Source organism: Arachis hypogaea, chromosome 20, assembly GCF_003086295.3.
Source record: "Arachis hypogaea cultivar Tifrunner chromosome 20, arahy.Tifrunner.gnm2.J5K5, whole genome shotgun sequence".
Classification (NCBI taxonomy): Eukaryota; Viridiplantae; Streptophyta; class Magnoliopsida; order Fabales; family Fabaceae; genus Arachis; species Arachis hypogaea.
In genome coordinates, this window is record NC_092055.1 from 38,358,822 (window position 1) to 38,371,294 (window position 12,473).

At 40.9% G+C, this 12,473-nt stretch overlaps 1 non-coding gene across 1 annotated transcript; it reads right to left on the reverse strand.

Moving 5' to 3' along the window:
• Positions 1-5,300: 5,300 nt before the first annotated feature.
• On the reverse strand, positions 5,301-5,407 carry LOC112788074 (small nucleolar RNA R71). Its single transcript, XR_003195455.1, has one exon. It is a non-coding gene; the product is annotated as a small nucleolar RNA R71 (small nucleolar RNA).
• Positions 5,408-12,473: the final 7,066 nt, after the last annotated feature.

A 12,473-nucleotide genomic window follows, 5' to 3' on the forward strand; every position in this document is an offset into this window, starting at 1 on the left:
TACTCGGAATAGCACAGACAAGGTTTAGACTTTTCGAATCTCAGGAATGCTGCCAATTGGTTCTACCCTCTACCACGAAGGTTCTGATCTCATGGGTTTGAATGCTCTGTTGTCAGGAGATGCAAGTCAAACTCGTGGATTAGAAACCCAAGAGATACGCACTCAAGCTGTCGCCCAATGACTACGTTGAGCTCAGATAGAACGAGAGTGGTTGTCAAGCATGCATTTATAAATTTGAGAATGATGATGAGTGTCACGGATCATCATATTCTTTACATTGAAATACGAGTGAGTAACTTAGGACAGAATCAAGCGTGATCGAATAGAAAACAAGAGTAATTGCATTAATCCATTGAGACACAGCAGAGCTCCTCACCCCCACCTATGGGGTTTAGAGACTCATGCTGTAGAAGATACAATATGAGATGTAAAATGTCATCCGTACAAAATAAATCTCTAAAATTAGTTTTTATACTAAACTAGTAACTTAGGTTTATAGAAAATGAGTAACTAAGTGCAGATAGTGCAGAAATCCACTTCCGGAGCCCACTTGGTGAGCGTTTGGGCTGAGCTTTGAAGCTTTCACGTGCATAGGCCATTCTTGGAGTTAAACACCAGCTTGGGTGCCAGTTTGGGCGTTCAACTCCAGTTTTGGTGCCAGTTCTGGCGTAAAACGCTAGAAAAAGGTCTCTTACTGGAATTTAATGCCAGTTTGGGCCATCAAATCTCGGGCAAAGTATAGACTATTATACATTTCTGTAAAGCACAAGATGTTAGCTTTCCAGCCCAATTAAGAACGAGCCAATTGGACTTCTGTAGCTCCAAAAAAATGCATTTGAGTGCAGGGAGGTCAGACTCTAACAACATCTGCAGTCCTTTCTCAGCCTCTGAATCAGATTTCTGCTCAGGTCCCTCAATTTTAGCCAGAAAATATCTGAAATTACAGAAAAACACACAAACTCATAGTAAAGTCCAGAAATGTGATTTTTGCATAAAAACTAATAAAAATATAATAAAAAGTAACAAAAACATGCTAAAAACTACCTAAAAATAATGCCAAAAAGCGTATAAATTATCCGCTCATCACAACACCAAACTTAAATTGTTGCTTGTCCCCAAGCAACCAAAAACAAAATAGGATAAAAAGAAGAGAATATACAATAAATTTCAAAATATCAATGAAGCTTAGTTCCAATTAGATGAGCGGGACTAGTAGTTTTTTGCTTCTGAACAGTTTTGGCATCTCACTTTATCCTTTGAAGTTCAGAATGATTGGCCTCCATAGGAAATCAGAGTTCAGATACTGTTATTGATTCTCCTAGTTTAGTATGTTGATTTTTGAACACAGCTACTTTATGAGTCTTGGCCGTGACCCTTAGCATTTTGTTTTCCAGTATTACCACCGGATACATAAATGCCACGGACACATAACTGGGTGAACCTTTTCAGATTGTGACTCAGCTTTGCTAGAGTCCCCAGTTAGAGGTGCCCAGAGTTCTTAAGCACACTCTTTTTGCTTTGGATTACGACTTTTACCACTCAGTATCAAGCTTTTCACTTGGACCTTCATGACACAAGCACATGGTTAGGGACAGCTTGACTTAGCTGCTTAGGCCAGGATTTTATTCCTTTGGACCCTCCTATCCATTAATGCTCAAAGCCTTGGATCCTTTTTACCCTTGCCTTTTAGTTTAAAGGGTTATTGGCTTTTTGCTCTTGCCTTTTGGTTTAAAGAGCTATTGGCTTTTTCTGCTTGCTTTTTCTTTTTCTTTCTTTTCTTTATTTTTCGCCATTTTTTTGTGTTTTTCACTGCTTTTTCTTACTTCAAGAATCAATTTTATGATTTTTCAGATTATCAATAACATTTCTCATTTCTCAATATTCTTTCAAGAGCCAACAATTTTAACATTCATAAACTTCATTATAAAAAATATGCACGGTTCAAGCATTTATTGATGCCAGGGCATTTTGGCCAGTTTCACTGACCTTTTCTCTACTGTTTTTAGGGTAGTTTCATGCATTTACTTAGGAAATAAGCTAGTTTTGGGTAGATATTCACTTACATCTTGATTCAAGCATACATTGTGCACTTTAAATGATTTCATGAGGATTTTGCATGAATTTAATGACAAATTAAATGTTGCATTTCCCATGACTTGGACTAGAACTTTGATGCACTTTATTGCTTGATTTCAGGACAAAGGAAGAAAAGAAGAACCACATTAGTGGCAACGTTAGTTACACTAACGTTGACACTAACGTGGAATGGGAGTAACTTGCAAAGTTAATGAGAAAAGTCATTGCCAATAACGCTCTAGAAGCCATCATTGCCCACGTTAAGAGTCACGTTAACTAAGCTAACGTGAACTCTAACATGGAAGAAAAGAAATGGAGCCAATGTTAGTGACACTTAACATTATCACTAACGTTGGACCAAGCTCATAAGTGGCCACGTTAGTTGCCTCTAACGTTAAGAAGAAAAGGAAAAGCCAACGTTAGTGTCATTCAACTTTCTCACTAACGTTGGCCAAGTCACAAAAAGCCACGTTAACTCCCACGTTAACCTAGTTAACATGGAAGCTAACGTGAAGAAACTAGGTGGTCAACAACGTTAGTGACACCAAACATTGTCACTAACGTTGGGATGAACACACACTATCCCCAAGAAGCCACGTTAACTCCCACGTTAACCTAGTTAACGTGGAAGTTAACGTGAAGAAGAAAGGTTGTCAACAACGTTAGTGACACCAAACATTGTCACTAACGTTGGAAGGAGCCAACACAAGCCACAATGAGCCACGTTAACTCCCACGTTAACTTAGTTAACGTGGAAGTTAACGTGAGGAGAAGGATGATAAGCCAACGTTAGTGCCATTCAACATTGTCACTAACGTTGGAGATAGCTAGCACAGCCACGTTAGAAGCCACGTTAACCTAGTTAACGTGGACTCTAACGTGGGAGCTAAGGGGCACATTGGAACGTTAGTGACAATGTTAAGTGTCACTAACATTCTTGAAGGTTGGCAAGCCTACGTTACAAGAGCCACGTTAACTAAATTAACGTGGACTCTAACGTAGGGAAGGGGGAGGCTTCTCAACGTTATTGGGAAAGTTGAGTCCCAATAATGTGCGTGAAGGACAAAGAGGCAACGTTAATGGCAACGTTTGTACCATTAACGTTGAGGTTAACGTGGCTCTTACTTGGGTGAGGAACGTTAGTGAAAAAGTTGAATGTCACTAACGTTCTCGAACTCATATTTTCACTGAACGTTAACGCCACTAACGTCCTGAGCTAAAGTCTCTGCCCACTTCACACTTTCTCTCTGCAAGTAAAGCTAAGCCCAATGAAGAAGAAAACTGCTTCAAACTCAAGATCCAAAGGCCCATATCCAAGACTTGAAGAATCAACTAGAAGAACAGAAGAGTAGTATATATAGGAGTAGCTTTGAATTATTTTGAGAGTTGGAAATTATAGGAAGCCTCTTGGCATAGAATTACTCTCTGTATTTACTTTCTCTGCACTTCTAGTATCATCATGTATTCTCCATCTTTGTTTTTATTTTCCAGAGCTATGAACAACTAAACCCCTTTCATTGGGTTAGGGAGCTCTGTTGTAATTTGATGGATTAATACTAGTTTTCATTATTCTTCTTCTATCTTTTCTCTTGATTTTACTTGAAAGCTTTCGATCTTCATCCAATTGGGTAGTTATCTTGGAAAAGAAGCTATTCATACTTGGATCTCTTCTGAACCTTGAAAGAGGAATGAAGAGATCATGCTAGAAATGCTATCTCATACTGAACCAAATTGGGTTTGGATGGATATGTGACTATAATTCTCTCAACACTTGATTTAGGAAATGCATGTGGTATAATCAGTGACTATACTTCATCTCTTCTCATGAGCAATTGACCAAGGAATTGGCTATTGATCAAGATTTGAGAGATTGAATTACAAGAAATTGTAATTCGATCACTTAAGATTGCCAAGGAGATCAATGAGTGCATTGATTGAGGAAGAGATGAAAATAAAATTGATCCAGAGAATGCAACATCTCCTAAGCCCAATGAACCCCCCATTTCTGATCTTACCCATTCTCTTCAATTTCTGTTACTTACTTTTATGAGCAATTCCCCAATTCCCATTTACAATTCTGCAATTTACTTTCAGTCATTTACTTTTAGTTCTTTAATTCTAGCATTTACTTTTTCTGCCATTTACCTTCCCACCATTTTATTTTCTGCAATTCTCAACTCAAATTCTGGATTCGCTCAACTAGAACATTCCTCTAATTAAAGTTGCTTGATCAATCAATTCCTGTGGGATTCGACCTCACTCTATTGTAAGTTTTTACTTGACGACAAATTTGGTACACTTGCCGAAGGGAGATTTGTTACGAGACAAGTTTTCCGTGCATCAAGTTTATGGCGCCGTTGCCGGGGATTGATTGTGCATCCACAATGATTAAATTGGAGGATAACTAGATTGAGCATTTTATTTTTGTTTGATTTAATTTTCTGTTTGAGTCATTTACTTTCTGTTTTAGTTAACTTCTTCCCTTCCCCTTAGTTTTTCTTTGTTATTTACCATTCATTTCACTAACTCACTAACTGTTTGATATATTGCATCACTCACACTAACAGTAATTCTGACAGATATACTTTCTGCACCTATTCTCTTTGCTTGTACTTGTTGGTTGTATGACAGGGAGAAGAAGCGGGGCTTCAACTTCCTTTGATTCTGAACCTGAGAGAACCTTCCTTAGACTAAGGAGGGAGGCAAGAGAAAAACGTGTAGTTGGTGCTGAAGAAGAGGAGGAACACTTTGAGGAATACTTTGAACCAAATATGGAAGAAAACATGGAAAATCATCGTGAAGAAGAAGCTCACAGCCATGGCGGAAGAGGACGAGCAAATCATGCTGGGGAGGATAGAAGAGTTTTAGGCTCTTACATCAATCCAAACCTGGGAAACTGTGGAAGTAGCATTCAAAAGCCAACCATCCACGCCAACAATTTTGAACTAAAACCACAGCTCATCACCCTTGTTCAGAACAACTGTTCGTTCGGAGGAAGTGTCCAAGAAGACCCCAATTAACATCTAACCACCTTCCTGAGAATATGTGACACAGTGAAGTCTAATGGTTTTCATCCTGACGCCTATAGACTGCTCTTATTTCCATTCTCACTCAAGGATAAGGCAACCAAGTGGCTGGAGTCTTTCTCAAAGGAGAGCTTGACAACTTGGGAAGATATGGTGAACAAATTCTTAGCAAGATTTTACCCCCCTCAACGAATCAATAGGCTGAGAGCTGAAGTCCAAACTTTCAGGCAACAAGATGGTGAGACTCTGTATGAAGCATGTGAGAGGTTTAAAGACCTAACCAAGAGGTGTCCACCAGATATGTTCAATGAATGGGTGCAGCTGCACATTTTCTATGAAGGGCTCTCTTATGAGTCAAAGAAGGCCGTAGACCATTCATCCGGAGGATCTTTGAACAAGAAGAAGACCATTGAGGAGGCCATAGATGTCATTGAAACTGTAGCAGAGAATGACTACTTCTATTCTTCCGAAAGAGGGAACACAAGAGGAGTAATGGAGATAAACAATGTAGATGCTCTGCTGGCCCAAAACAAGCTTATTACCCAGCAGCTAGCTGACCTCACCAAGAAGATGGAGAGGAACCAAGTAGCAGCAATCTCCACTTCATCAACAAACCAAGAAGGAGTGAATGAAGAAACAGAGGGTAGTCAGGAGCAAGCCAACTACATTGGGAATTCACCTAGGCAAAACCGTGATCTATACTCCAAGACCTACAACCCTGGATGGAGGAATCACCCAAACTTTGGGTGGGGAAATCAACAAGACCAAAGCCTTGATCAAAGACGGCCAAATCCCAACAATGCAGCCCACTAACATTTCACATCTAGACCATATCAACACCCCCATAACAACACCTCTCCACATCCACATCAAAACTAAAATAACTTACCTCAGCCTTCCACTTCTAATCATGATCTACAATCATTTGATGACAGACTCTCAAGGATTGAGAATCTACTTGAAGACATAGGTAAAGAGATTCAAGACAACAAGGCATTCAAGGAGGAAATGCGAGCCAATTTCAAGAACCAGGGAGACACAATCAAGAGGTTGGAATCTCAAGTGGGGTATCTCTCTGAGCAGATTCCCAAACCCACAGATGGATTCCCAAGTGACACAGAGAAGAATCCGAGAAGTGAAACAAAGAAAGTAAGATGGGAAGATTGCAAGATGGTCACTATAAGTGATAAGGAGATTGAGGACAGGCCAAGCAAACTGTCAGAACAACCTGAAGATACCTCAGTAGAGAAGAAGGAAAAAGATCATCAAGAACCAGAAATCTCACAATAGGAGCTGCTGAAACTCTATGCACCTTTTTCCCAACTGCTCAATGGTGCTGTGGAGAAGAGAATATACTCAAGATTTCTTGACTTGTTTGCATCTCTGTATGTCAACATACCATTCATCAAGACTATTCAACAAATGGCTACATACATCAAGTATATGAAGGAGCTACTTCCCAGGAAAAGCTCACTCAAGGGAGGCCAAACTATAGTGATGAACAAGGAGTGCAGTGCCCTCATTCAACCACAGTTGCCTACGAAAAGAAAAGATCCAGGGAGTTTTCATGTCCCCTGTGCCATAGGGGAAACAATGTTTGATAGAGCACTCTGCGATTTGGGAGCAAGCATCAACTTAATGCCCTTATCCCTGGTGAAGAGGCTGCAGATCAATGAGATATTTCCCACAGATGTAGTCATCAGGCTGGCTGACAAAACTCAAAAACAAGCAATAGGGGTGGTGGAAAACGCGTTGTTAAAGGTTGGAAAATACTTTCTTCCCATAAACTTTGTCATCTTTGACATGGAAGAGAGTCACACTCACCCAATCATATTGGGAAGACCATTCCTAGCTACAGCCAGAGCACTCATAGATGTGGAGCGAGGGGAGCTAATATTGAGGATCCATGATGAACGACTCAGCTTTAATGTCTTCAAACTCTCGCAAGAAGTAGACCAAGAAAACAAAGAACCAAGCAAAGATCATAATGAGATGCTGACAGAGGAAGCAAGCACCGAAGCATAACCAACCCATCTGGGAAAGCCCTGGGTTAATGAACAAGGAAATAAGCAGTTGTTATAACTCAAGAAAAAGCTGGAGGAACCTAAACCACCAGAGACATGTGAAGACAACAAAAAAATTCCCTTAGAAGAAGAAGTCACCAAGAGCAAGGCAACATCAAAAGGGACAAAGAAAAAGGTACCAAGGGGGTGGAGGAACAAGAAGATCCCTACAGAAGACTTCTCCCCAGGAGATAAAGTGATCTCAGCTTACTTCCCAGATATCCCCCCTAATCTCCCCATTGTACCATCTCAGTTACCTAAGGTCTTCACTATCAATAGAGTTCTCTCCTTGGAACATGTAGAGATCATTGATACAACCAATGGATATAAGTCCAAGGCAAGAGGGGAGGACTTGAAGCATTATCAACCTCCCTGATGAAGGAGAAACGTCAAGCTAGTGACGCTAAAGAAGTGCTTCATGGGAGGCAACCCATGTTTTATGAGCTTTTACTAGTGAATAAGTCAATATTCATGAATTCCAACCTAAACTTGACAAACACTTGGTGAAATCCTTATATTGCAGTATATAGTGAAGAACAAGTTTGGTGTTCAAAGCGTGCCAAGAAAGCATGAATGCAACTGAGAGCATGCTAGTCTTGGAGCTTTGAACAGAACTTTTCATCACAGTGTTCCAAACTAAGTTTGGTGTCACCCCATGGTGCCACCAATGTGCATATAAGGATACACAGTTAGTTAGTTAGTTGGAGTTCATGAATAAACAAAATCTTTTCTTTTTTTTATTAGTTTAGCCGTAAAGTTTAAATACTTTTTAGGACATTAATTTTTCTTATTTTATAGAGAAAAGGAGAGGAACATTGAAGGAGATTGATTGGACAACTAAATGAGAAGGGTTCGGCCACTTCATGAGGAGAAACTACACACTTGTTCTAAAAAGGGAAAGCATTGGAAAATGTTGCCATGCAACATTGAAAAGGATGGGACCCTTGAAGACCGAGCAATCTCCATTATAAAGTGATGATCCTTGTCCTTTCTCCATGCACAACCCCAACCGTCCATCAAACAACCACTCCATCAATCCACACCCTCCATTCACTCGCAACCTCTCTATATAAGTGATCCTTGTTCCGTACCCCACTCTGCACACCTCTCCATTTTGGATTCCCCTTCACTCCCTTCATTGCACTCAACCCTAAACAACCAAAAGTCTCCACACCATTGCCAACTTCACACATTAACCCTCATTCATGGCATCTTCGAGCTCTAAAAGAAGGAAGGGAAAGAAAACTATGGAGCAACACCCGTATGATGAAAAGAGATTTAGAAGCTTGCACCATGCATTGCAATATGGATGGATGGTGGATAAGGAGATCATTTATGAGCTGGGATTTCAAGTTAGGAAAACTGAGTGTCCCGAAATCACAAAGAAGGTAGAAAAGAGAAGATAGGAGCTCCTCACTGATCCGGTCATTAAGGTGAATGCGAATCTTATAAGAGAGTTTTATGCAAATGCGGTCCGATATGATAAGGCAGATGAGTCATATACAAGCTTTGTGAGAGGAAAGATTGTGGATTTTGGTCCCATGAGTGTCATGAAGGCATTAAAACTACGGTCCATACCGTTTGAAGAAGAGAGTTATCATTCAAGAATGGACAACAACCCTAATCATGACCAGATTGTGCAAGACATTTGTGTACCAGGAGCTGACTGGGAAAGATATGCAGATAGGAGACCAAGGTTCATCAAGAGAGCAGATCTCACTCCGGAAGCAAAGGGGTGGTTCAAAATTGTAAGGAGGTCCATCCTCCCAGCAGCGAACAACTCGGAGGTGAATCTCAAGAGAGCCACACTGGTACACTGTATACTCAAAGGAGGAGAAATCAAGGTTCACGAACTCATAGCAGAAGGCATTAGAAAAATGGCAGAGAAAAGCGACTCAAGAGGAACGTTAGGTTACCCCAGCACTATTTACCAACTGTGCAAGAAAGCTGGGGTGGTGTTTGAAGATGAGGAACCCGTATGGATAAAAGAGGGTATTCTAATAACCGTTCGACGAATGCATGCTACCGCATCCCCCCTGCCTCAACGGAAGCAAAGGAAGAGGACAGCCCCTCAAGTAGTGGAAGGACAAGTCTTAGAGGGGCAAGCACCAGCCACCTTGGATATGCACGAATTGCAGGAAGCCATTGATGGACTCTCTCGACAATATTTGGAAAGCCAAGGAGCACAGAGAGAGCTTCAACTACAGATGATGGGACAGCAAGAGGAGTCGCTCTCAAGATGGATGACTCAACAAGGGGAGTGGCAAAAGCAAATGATGGATCAGCAACTGAGTCAAGGGCAACAATGGGGTGAAACATTCCACAGGATGGAACAAAGGCAAAACGAGCAACAAAAATCCATCCAGAGGCTAATCAACATCCAAGCACATCAAGGTGCACATATACATGAGATGCATCGAAGACAGATAGAACAAGCAGAACTATTAGATGAGCAAAGGGCATTCGCAGAAGGAGTTTACCTGAGCGAGACTGGGCATCATATAAATACTCAAGCCAGGCTCGGTTACTTGGTAAGACAGCTGCCTATATTGAATCCAGGAATCACAAGGTATGAAGAAATGAGGGATGAATTAGCACGAGAAGAAAGACAAAAGGTGGAAGAGAGTCATGAATCAGTGAGGAAGGCACTTGAGGATTGGAAGCAAGCAAGATTGGCACGGATGCGAGGGAATGCAAGAGGACACAAAGAAGACAAACGAGGAGGAAAGCATGGGCATCCACAAGAGTAAAAGGTGGTGACGTTCCTTCTTTGGTCCATCTTCTTCTATGCTTTGAATAAGGAAGATCTTGTATGAAAAAAAACTTGCTTCCATGTTATGTTTGAACCTTTTTAAATTCTGTCTTTTAAGTTTTTGTGTTGAAGAGGTCTCTGTGTGCTAGTCTTTATGTCACCGCACCCTTACTTTGCTTACTTGTATGTTTGTCCCTTTAAATCAAATGAAAAGAGAATGAGTGTTTTTAAAGACCAGAGAGGAGTTCATACTATGGAGTAAGTTCATGAGTTTATGGTGTGGTCATAAGTTAGCTAAGTTAGTTCAACCAGAAGGTGGGAGGACAACTATCTGTCATGAATACTATGCTTGAGACACACCCCATGAGACTAGCTAAATAAGAAGATCCTAATAAGAAAAAGGGAAAGAACAATCAAAGTTGAGGAATAAAAGAAAAAGTAAACAATAAGGCTAAGCACCAATGGTTTTAATCTTGAGGCATGTGTCTGTGGTGCTCCTGTGTGAGGGATCTACTTGGATGAATAAGCTCTTTGGGGTGCTTTATCACCTGGTAACTTGGGTTAACTAACCCGGGATCATCAGCTGAAAGTCCACTATCAAGAATAACCCTCAATACAGAGCATTTAGTAACCCAAAGAGGTGCTGGACACCAAGGTCTCAAGAAAACAAAATAAATAAACTATGTGCCTGTGGTGTGTATGTATGGGGGAGAGACTTGAGCAAGTAAGTCCTTAGGGGTGCTTCAACACCTAGCACCTTGAACCAACTGGTTCGGGAGTGTTGGCTGAAAGCTTATTTTAAAGAGTTGCCCCATTACAGAGCACTTAGCCCAAGGAACACAAATAAGCCTTGAAATGACAACAAAAGGATCAATGAATAAAAGTCTCATGGGATGCAATCAAAGTGAGTGTTCTAGGACATGATAAAGGTCTGAAAGCCAGAGAAGGAATGAACCTAAGTTGCTATGCATGAAACCACCATAAAACCAGGGACATGACTTCCACAAGAATGACTCATTTCTCTTGGCATTCCATTCATCATTCTCTTGTTCCAGTACTTGCTTAGGGACAAGCAAGCTTTAAGTTTGGTGTTGTGATGCCAGGGCATTTTGGCCAGTTTTACTGACCTTTTCTCTACAGTTTTTAGGGTAGTTTCATGCATTTACTTAGGAAATAAGCTAGTTTTGGGTAGATATTCACTTACATCTTGATTCAAGCATACATTGTGCACTTTACATGATTTCATGAGGATTTTGCATGAATTTAATGACAAATTTAATGTTGCATTTCCCATGACTTGGACTAGAACTTTGATGCACTTTATTGCTTGATTTCAGGACAAAGGAAGCAAAGAAGAACCACATTAGTGGCAACGTTAGTTACACTAACGTTGACACTAACGTGGAATGGGAGTAACTTGCAAAGTTAATGAGAAAAGTCATTGCCAATAACGCTCTAGAAGCCATCATTGCCCACGTTAAGAGTCACGTTAACTAAGCTAACGTGAACTCTAATGTGGAAGAAAAGAAATGGAGCCAACGTTAGTGACACTTAACATTATCACTAACGTTGGACCAAGCTCATAAGTGGCCACGTTAGTTGCCACGTTAACTTAGTTAACGTGGCCTCTAACGTTAAGAAGAAAAGGAGAAGCCAGCGTTAGTGTCATTCAACTTTCTCACTAACATTGGCCAAGTCACAAAAAGCCACATTAGCTCCCACGTTAACCTAGTTAACATGGAAGCTAACGTGAAGAAACTAGGTGGTCAACAACGTTAGTGACACCAAACATTGTCACTAACGTTGGGATGAACACACACTATCCCCAAGAAGCCACGTTAACTCCCACGTTAACCTAGTTAACGTGGCAGTTAACGTGAAGAAGAAAGGTTGTCGACAACGTTAGTGACACCAAACATTGTCACTAACGTTGGAAGGAGCCAACACAAGCCACAATGAGCCACGTTAACTCCCACGTTAACTTATTTAACGTGGAAGTTAACGTGAGGAGAAGGATGATGAGCCAACGTTAGTGACATTCAACATTGTCACTAACGTTGGAGATGGCTAGCACAGCCACGTTAGAAGCCACGTTAACCAAGTTAACGTGGACTCTAACGTGGGAGCTAAGGGGCACATTGGAACGTTAGTGACAATGTTAAGTGTCACTAACGTTCTCGAAAGTTGGCAAGCCTACGTTACAAGAGCCACGTTAACTAAATTAACGTTGACTCTAACGTAGGGAAAGGGGAGGCTTCTCAACGTTATTGGGAAAGTTGAGTCCCAATAACGTGCGCGAAGGACAAAGAGGCAACGTTAGTGGCAACGTTTGTGCCATTAACGTTGAGGTTAACGTGGCTCTTACTTGGGTGAGGAACGTTAGTGAAAAAGTTGAATGTCACTAACGTTCTCGAACTCATATTTTCACTGAACGTTAACGCCACTAACGTCCTGAGCTAAAGTCTCTGCCCACTTCACACTTTCTCTCTGCAAGTAAAGCTAAGCCCAATGAAGAAGAAAACTGCTTCAAACTCAAGATCCAAAGGCCCATACCCA